Source organism: Amaranthus tricolor, chromosome 4, assembly GCF_026212465.1.
Source record: "Amaranthus tricolor cultivar Red isolate AtriRed21 chromosome 4, ASM2621246v1, whole genome shotgun sequence".
NCBI lineage: Eukaryota > Viridiplantae > Streptophyta > Magnoliopsida > Caryophyllales > Amaranthaceae > Amaranthus > Amaranthus tricolor.
Window position 1 is genome coordinate 20,625,045 of NC_080050.1, and position 9,149 is coordinate 20,634,193.

Here is a 9,149-nt window from a genome sequence, read left to right on the forward strand (position 1 = left end):
GTATATAGCAATGCGGCAAGAAGGCGTATATTTATAGTACAATATAGTTAGTATTAATGCACTATTATATTATATTTGCTACTGTTCATAGGGATAGTGTTTGCACATTTCTATGCATTCAGAATAAAATTATGATCTTGAATTTGAACTCAAGATCTTGAGATATGAGTATGAGAATAGTCTGTAATTCTAGAGTAAGCTAAATGCTTATGATTTTAAGTTCGTTAAAATTCTCACTCGCCAAAAAGCATCAAATGATAAACATTATATTGGTTATAGTAATGCTAAACCTAACTTTAAGAGTCGCACCACCTTTGTTAAAAGTTCATCCAAATATAGACGTGCGCCTGTTTACTCCTATTGTTGCAAAGAAGGACATCTTAAATTTTCATTCCCTACAGGCGTAAGGAAAATCATATTATCTAGAACACTTTTCCTTATGAACTACATGAATAGGTAAAACAAATATGGGTTCCAAAAGTGACGAGACCACCTGACATGGTTCGTCCCGAGTATGCACCTAAACTTGTAACTTGGTCGGCTAAGTAACGTTGAGAAAGGTTATTTTTTGTTTTGTAGGTAAAACAAAGATAGATCTTAGATAGTGGATATTCGAGGCATATGAGTGGTAAAGCCTCACTATTTTCAAAAATATAAGAAAAGTTTAAGGGTTCGATCACTATAGGCGACTAATGCAAAATATTAGGCGTTGGTCAGGTTGGTAAGAACTCTTCTAAATCTATTGATAATGTTTATTTAGTTGATGGCTTGAAGTTTAATTTGTTAAGTGTATCTCAATTATGTGATAAAGGTAAGCAAGTAATTTTAGATAAAGAAAAGTGTGTTGTTAAAAATGTAAACACGGGAGATATATTCATTACCGCCCTTAGACATGATAATGTTTATGCTTTAAATACTAACGAAATTGCAGCTAAAGATTTTAAGTGTTTAAAGGCTATAACGGATGATCCAAAGCTATAGCATAGAAGGCTAGGCCACGTCGATATGCACACCATGCATGAACTAGTAAGTAAAGACCTGGTTAAGGGACTTTCAGCCCTTGACTACAAGGACAGTCCTTCATGTGATGTGTTCATTTGAGGTAAACAAGTAAGAAGGTTTTTATAACCAAAGAAAATGGTAAGCACTACTAGATTATGTGAACTTCTATATATTGATCCATGTGGTCCAATGCGTGTAAGGAGCATAAGAGGTAAATAATATATACTAGTAACAGTTGTTGATTTTTCTAGATTTACATAGGTTGATTTTTTGAAGGATAAAGGCGAAGTTTTGAAGTTGTTCTCAAGGCTTTTTAAAGAGATGCAAACTTTGTTAAATCTGCCAATTGTTTTGGTTAGAAGTGATCATGGGAGAGAGTTTGATTAATTAGGCTTCGATTCCTTTTGTGAGAAATATGATATAACCCATTACTTTTTAGCTCTTAGGACACCATAACAAAAAGTTGTGGTTGAAAGGAAAAATTGCACTTTAGAGGAAATGGCTAGGACTATGCTCATTGAAAATGGATTAACCAAACATTATTGAGTCGAAAAGGTTAATACAACAAATTATGAATTAAATAAATGTCTCACTAGACCCATACTTAAGAAAAACCCCTATGAGCTGTATAAGGGATGAAAACCAAACATAGCCTACCTTAGACCATTCGGTTGTAAGTGTTTCATCCATAGTAATGGTAAGGATAATCTAGGTAATTTTAATGCTAGAAGTGATGAAGGATTTAATGAGTTAGACCTTGATAAACATTTTGATGACGTGAGTGATGATGAATTAGATGTCGATGATCGAAATGAAGATGAAAGAAGAATATGCATGAGCCTATGCAAAGTCTTGAACAGGTTGAAGAAAAATAGGTTGAGCGCGATGAAGACTCATAGCCTGATCTTGAAACCCAACTCAAGACCTGGAAAGACCTCCTGTACGTACTCCAACTAAAGAATTTTCAAAGGAAGTAGAAACAAGTTCTCTAAATGATCATACACCATCCATAATTAGAAGAAGATTTAGATTATCATCTCAACGTCCTCCAAAGAATATCATTGGTGATCCAAATAAAGATACACAAACAAAATCGTCTCTTAAAACATTATGTGCTTTTTCTGCTTTTTTTTCACTTGTAGAACCAAAGGACGTTAAAGAAGCCATAAAGGAACCAGAAGTGAACTCAATGAGCTTGAAAGAAATAAAGTTTGGGATCTAGTTGAAAGGCCAAAGGATTGTACCATCTTGGCAACAAGATGGGTCTTTCGAAATAAGTTAAATGAGCATGGAGAAATTTTAAGGAACAAAGTAAGGTTAGTAACTCAAGGCTATAATCAAGAAGAAGGTATTGATTATGATGAAACTTTTGCACCCGTAGCAAGGTTAGAATCTATTGAGTCATGCTTGCTTTGCTTTCCATATGAACATAAAATTATACCAAATAGAGGTTAAATGTGCATTTTTAAATGGCTACTTACAAGAGGAAATTTATGTTAAACAACCACCTGGTTTTGAAGATCCTAATCTGCCTAATCATGTGTTTAAACAAAACAAAACATTATACGGTTTGAAATAAGCTCCAAGGACTTGATATGATAGATTTAGTTCACATTTACTTGAGAATAACTTTCAAAGAGGTAAAATTGATAAAACACTTTTTATTAAAACAAAAGGGAAAGATGTTCTTGTTGTTTAAGTATATGTTGATGATATATTGTTTGGAGCTACTAATAATTCTTTATGCAAGAAATTTTTTGAGATTATCTGCAAGGAATTTGAAATGAGCATCATGGGAGACTTAACATTCTTTCTTGGACACAAATAAATGAAAAGAAGAATAACATATTTATTTATCAAAGTATGTTAGAGATCTTTTAAAGATGTACAATATAGATCAATGCAAAAGTGCTAATACTCCTATAAGTGCAACACTAAGCCTTAATCAAGATATAAATGGTAAGAGTGTTGATCAAACTTCTTATAGAGGTATAATTGGTTCACTATTGTATTTAACATCTAGTCGTCCGGATATAATGTTTAGTGTTTGCTTATGTGCTTGTTTTCAAGCTAACCTAAAAGAATCTCACCTAACAGCAGTTAAGAGAATCTTTAGATATCTACATAGGACTAAATACTTTGGTCTATGGTACCCTAGTATTGTGATTTTGGTTTGATTGGTTATACGGATTATACGGGATATAAAGGGGATATCAGGATCATGTCAATTTTTGGGATCATCTTTGATTTCAAGGCATTCTAAAACGCAAAATTCAGTGGCTTCGTCAACGGCCGAAGCTCAATATATAGCAATCGGTGAATGTTTGTCTCAAATACTATAGATCGCACAATAGCTTTGAGATCTTGGAATCAATCTCAAGGGCATACCAATCAAGTGTGATAACAGTAGTGCAATTTGTATAACTAAGACTCCAGTGCAACATTCACGTACAAAGCACATTGAGGCACGTCATCATTTTATACGTGATCATATGGAAAAAGGTAATGTAACTCTATCTTTTATTTCTACACATTATCAATTAGCAGATATTTTTACAAAGCCTTTAAGTCTAGATCACGTTGCATATATATGTATGGAACTAGGAATACAAAATGAGGTTTCATGATCTAAGGGTGAGTATAAATGTTATTCATGTGTTAAGGGGGAGTAACTTAGTAATTACTCAAATAATTTGCATGAATATGATGATAAATTTCTGTGATCAAAATGCATGTGCAGTTTACGTGAAAAATTTGCATGAATTATGTGAAACAGTCGTATTATTAGGAGATTTCATTAGTCGTTTTTAGTGCCTAATTTTTCTTATATATTTGTTTGTTACTAATTATAATTTAATTAGTGATGGTAGTAATTTGAAAATTCTCTACAATGATTAGAAACTTGTTAATTCGTAACGCGATTATGAATCGTAACAAGTAACGTAAACTTTGGAGGTAAAACTTAAAGTTGAGCAACTACCCATAACAGTTCGAAAAAAAATTTTAATTGTTACCCAAGCATATTATATAACCATGATGGGAGTAAATTAAATGTTTCTCACATATACAAGTGATTTTTAAACATGAAGTACAAGTTACATAACTTGTTACATGTACAACAATTTTTACCCAAACTTTAAACTATCTTAGATAAACCTTTCTTATACCATAATAGACCAAATTGAGGACAAAAAGCACTCCAAATCAGCCCCAAACAGCAGCTAATATGGCTGTCCCAAATCCCCTTAGTAGCTCCTTGTTCACTTACACACTCAAGCCAATCACACTACCCAAAACCCCTTTTGTTCTACCCAAAGCTTGTGCATCATTACAAGCATGCAAGAGGCAAATATTTGAAGCAAAAACACTCCATTTTCTGAATAATTATTCAGCCATAAACCCCAACACATTGCTCCCAAGTTCATCCATGAACAAACACTAGAATCCTTCAAACTTTCAATAACTAGAACACCTTCTTTTCTCATCAAATCTCCTTCAAAAACCCATTTAAAACTTCTGAAAATTTATGTTTATAAACTCAAATCTCCCATAAAAATAATCTTCATCTTAAGAGCTTTCCATAGACACCAAACTTGAAGAAATCCACCAAGTATAGAGTAAGTTATGTTCATTTCCCTATTCCACTAGTTTTTGTTAAAACTTGTTCATGTAAAACATTTTTTTACATGAATCTTTCTATAAACTAAGATCATTATAAAATGAGTATTTTATCTCTAAACTAAGAAAATCATCACTTATAAATCTATAAAAATAGGCCATAATAGAAAGTAAGAAGATGTATTTCCACAAACATATAAATTTTGTTACTTAAAGGATTCAAGTAAAATTATGGGACTTAACTAAGTATGTTGCTCAACATAATAAGTATACTCCAAATATGTTAAAATCATCACAAGTATTAGTCTAACAACTCTAACTAGGAAAAGTTAAGTGCATGTTAGAAATCCAAAATTATTATTGATTTTTGGATGAATGCAATATGTTTAGTTGAAGAATTGGAGTTGAGACTCGAAGGGCAAGGACCCGAAGTTAGAACCACTTCTAAAAACGCGTAGGAGCTTACGTGGGAGCTTACGGAATAATTATATAGGCTTGGAGTCGAGGTATGTCACATGGGGTGATTTTTAAAGGATTTAAGAACAAGTTGGGAAAGTTTGTGTATAAACTTTTTTTTTAAAAAAAAAAAAATAAAATTCCCAAAGAGAAGTTCTTAAATCTTGAAAAATGATGTCAAAATGATAAATTTGAGTATGGAATAATTTATTACATGTATTATTATTGTGGGCATCATGCATGTTGATTTTATAAATTATTATATGTTTAAAGGCATGTTTAACACTACTTTGTGAAAGTTATTGTGATGGAAATGATTATATGAATTTGAAAATATTTGAAATTCAATTTAAAAGAAATTTTCAGTAGCTATATGTTAAGAAAATTTCTTGGATACTTTTTGTTGAGATTATTCGTTAAATTGATATTTTAATGGATTATAAGGTGTTAAATACTCTTATTATAAAACATGGTATTAGATGAACTCTTCATCATCAAAAATAATTAATAAAAACATATTATAATGTCTCCAACAAGAGTTGGCCAGAATATATTTAGTTTGGAATTTTTTTTTATTATTTTTGAATAATCGTTAAATTGTTTAACGGTAAATTGTAAAATGGTAAAAAATAAAATAATTACCAAACAAAGACATATGGACTTGAAATTTTTATCACAAACTCATATGGACAGTAGGTAAAACTGGTAAAATTTTGGGATGGTTTCGTTGACATTTAAGGACCTTAATAATTTTTACTCGGTTATTAATAATCGGTAAGTTTGAAAACGGTAAAATATAAAATAAATACTAAATGACGTCTTTTGGACATGAAAATTTATGAGACACTTATATAAACAGTAGATACATGTTCAAAAATTTATATGGATTTTCGTGACCATATATGGACTTAAATAAATTTTATTCGGTTTATTGGTAAAATAACGATATTAATTATTAAAAATACCCCACATGATTTTTAATGGTTATTTAAAATTTTATACCCCTTAAAATAGCTTCTGGAATATCATATAATTTTTCATAATATTTTATTCGAACTCAAATAATTTTAAACCTATTTTATTCTATTTATCGATAAAATATCTATACAAAATAATAAAACATCATACATGAGTTTTATAAATTCAAATAGCCTAATAAACATATTATATGACTTCTGGAACTTTGGTAAAATTTTATAAAATAAATTATTAATTATTTACTAATTTATCAAATTAATAGACAATGTTTATTTATTAAAAAGTGTAATATTGTTAATTAAATTTGGGTAAAAATAGACCTATATAAAAAATTTATAATTATATTAATAACCTACTGCCTCATAGTATAAATTAAGTTTAATATAGATGGTTTATAAATTTTACGGATTTAAGACACCATTTAAATAACGGTAAATACCCAAATTGTCGAAAATAATTGTAAGATCGTTATAAATTCGCATAATCAATTATAATCTGATGGGACAACCTTAAATTCATTTTAAATAAGGTATTATAATGACTTGATTAATTTGGGCCTTGTTGGAGAATTAATATGTACTTTGTAAATCAATTATCGATTTTATTACCGGCAAAACTATCTCGTATTTAAGAAAATAGTGTTTTATGAAATCATCTGTCGTAATGATTTTATAGACTTATGAATCATATTCTAGTTGTTTTGAATGAATTTCAAAACCCTTTTAAGTTATATTTACTTTAAGAAGGATTGAAACGAAACATTTTAGTGGTTTCCTTAAAAAAAATCGTATTGAACTTTAATTACTTTTTGTTACGATGCATTTCCATACATGCTAGTGATGCCCCAATATAATACAAAGGTTATGTTTAATGATATGATTATGCTAAGCATGTTTTACCCATGTGGGAAATATTATGATTTGATTTTGCTAAGTTGCAAATAAAGTATGTTTTGCTATGTGCAAATAAAAGATGTTTATCATACGGAAAAAGTTAATATTTTTGACTTTCAAATGCTATTAGAATTATAAGATATATATTATGTACAAAAAAAATGTTTTAGCCTAAATGGCGGGTACATATGCCACAGCAAATGTTGTGTGCATGATTAAACGGCTCACCAATGCTGAGCGCGTATTGTTCACAATACCATTGTGTTACACTTGCCGGACATGTCGCGGACGGTAGATCGACTACCAAACGAGTCACAGGATGACTCACAGAGTACCCATGTAAACTTATGATATGAGTTTGAAATTGATTTGGATCCATTGAGATCTTATGATTTATGATGAAAAATGAGAATTTGAAATGACTATAAAGCCATTGAACTGGATTTGAATCATAATATGATTTATCAAATGAAAAAGCATATTTCAAAATGAATTTACTCAAAAAAAAAAGGTTTCAATAACTTGTTTGACGGACACCAGTGTGTTTATACTCGGCCTTTTTGCTGATACTATGCTTTGTATGTTTTTCCAATGGTTTTGTTTTTAGAGTAAACCCCTATGGCACCTTGACGGAGAATGCATATGCGAGCGGAAGATGAACCTGAGTTGGAGTATGACTCCCCTTTTGTTTAGATTTCGTTATTTTATTTAAGAGACTATTTGTTTAGATTTAGACTAATTTAAGGATGTAATTTGAACTTTGGACTTATTTCGATTTGGTTTTAATTTTCCTATATTTTGGACAGTTAAGACTTCCGTTATATTGCTTTGGTTTGGTTCAAGTATTATATTTGGATATTGGTTTGACCTTTAAGTAACTCCTTAATTGTGTTGGAAAAAGTAAGCTTCCGCTTGATTAATACTAAATTCCAATTAGTGTTTGCCTTCATAATTCGAGGCGGTTACATTATGTTTGCATTAAATTTTGCGTGAACATATTGATGCATGTTGCTAATACTTAACCCCTTGTTTACTTTTTGATGAAAGTCAAAAAGTGGGAGAAATTATGGTGTTGTAATTTAGTTGATTATTTGAACCAAAATCTAATTTAGTTTAAAAGGAATTTGATATATGTTTATTTGGTATTTATTGATATGTATTCCTTAAATCATTAGTTAATTGAGATGTGACTTAAATAAGTTGAAGTAGTTAAAGGTTTATTATTGTCACATGTTTTTATCAATTAAGCAAAAATGGATTGAGTGTTATTCAATTAATAATGATATTTTTATTATTATTCCGGTCCAAAGTGATTAAGTTAGATCAAAAATTAATATTTTGGTCACGGGGGATTGAAAATTCAATTCCTTCTTTAAATTAGATTTAATTGATTATTTGAAACAAAATATAATTTAGTTTAAAAGGAATTTAATATATGTTTATTTGGTATTAATTGATATGTATTCCTTAAATCATTAGTTAATTGAGATGTGACTTAAATAAGTTGAAGTAGTTAAAGGTTTACTTTTGTCATATGTTTTTATCAATCAAGCAAAAATGGATTGAGTGTTATTCAATTAATAATGATATTTTTATTATTATTCCGGTCCAAAGTGATTAAGTTAGATCAAAAATTGATATTTTGGTCATATGATTTTATATCTTGAATAAAATGAATTTTTTTTAAGTATGTTATCACTACACGTTTATTGTATTGAAATAATTAAATCACTGGTTAATTTAATTAAAGAAGATTGAATGCTTAAAAAGTAAGTCATTTCTAAATAATGTGAAAATAAGTCTCCTGTATTTGTGGATCTAAGATTGGCTATTTACTTGTTATAAATAGGTTTAAATAATATCTTAATCATAATATGTTTAAGTCAATAATATCTCACATTTTACGTAATCTTATATTTTATAAGTTAAATAAAATTCGACTAAGGAATACTCATACTTTAATCACATGGTTTTGTTTGTTAAAATTAGAATAAGTAAATTACTTAGTGAAGAAGACTAATTGTGTTAGAAATAGCCCTTCCTAAATATATGGAAACGACTTTATATAATCATGGATGTGTTTTCTAATTTGCATATAATATAGGAAAAGTTAGTTTAAAGTGTTCCTAAATATAATTGCACTTAGTTATTGTTATTGTAAGAACTAACTTGACAAGGTTTTTTTAATTATTGAAGAAGCTA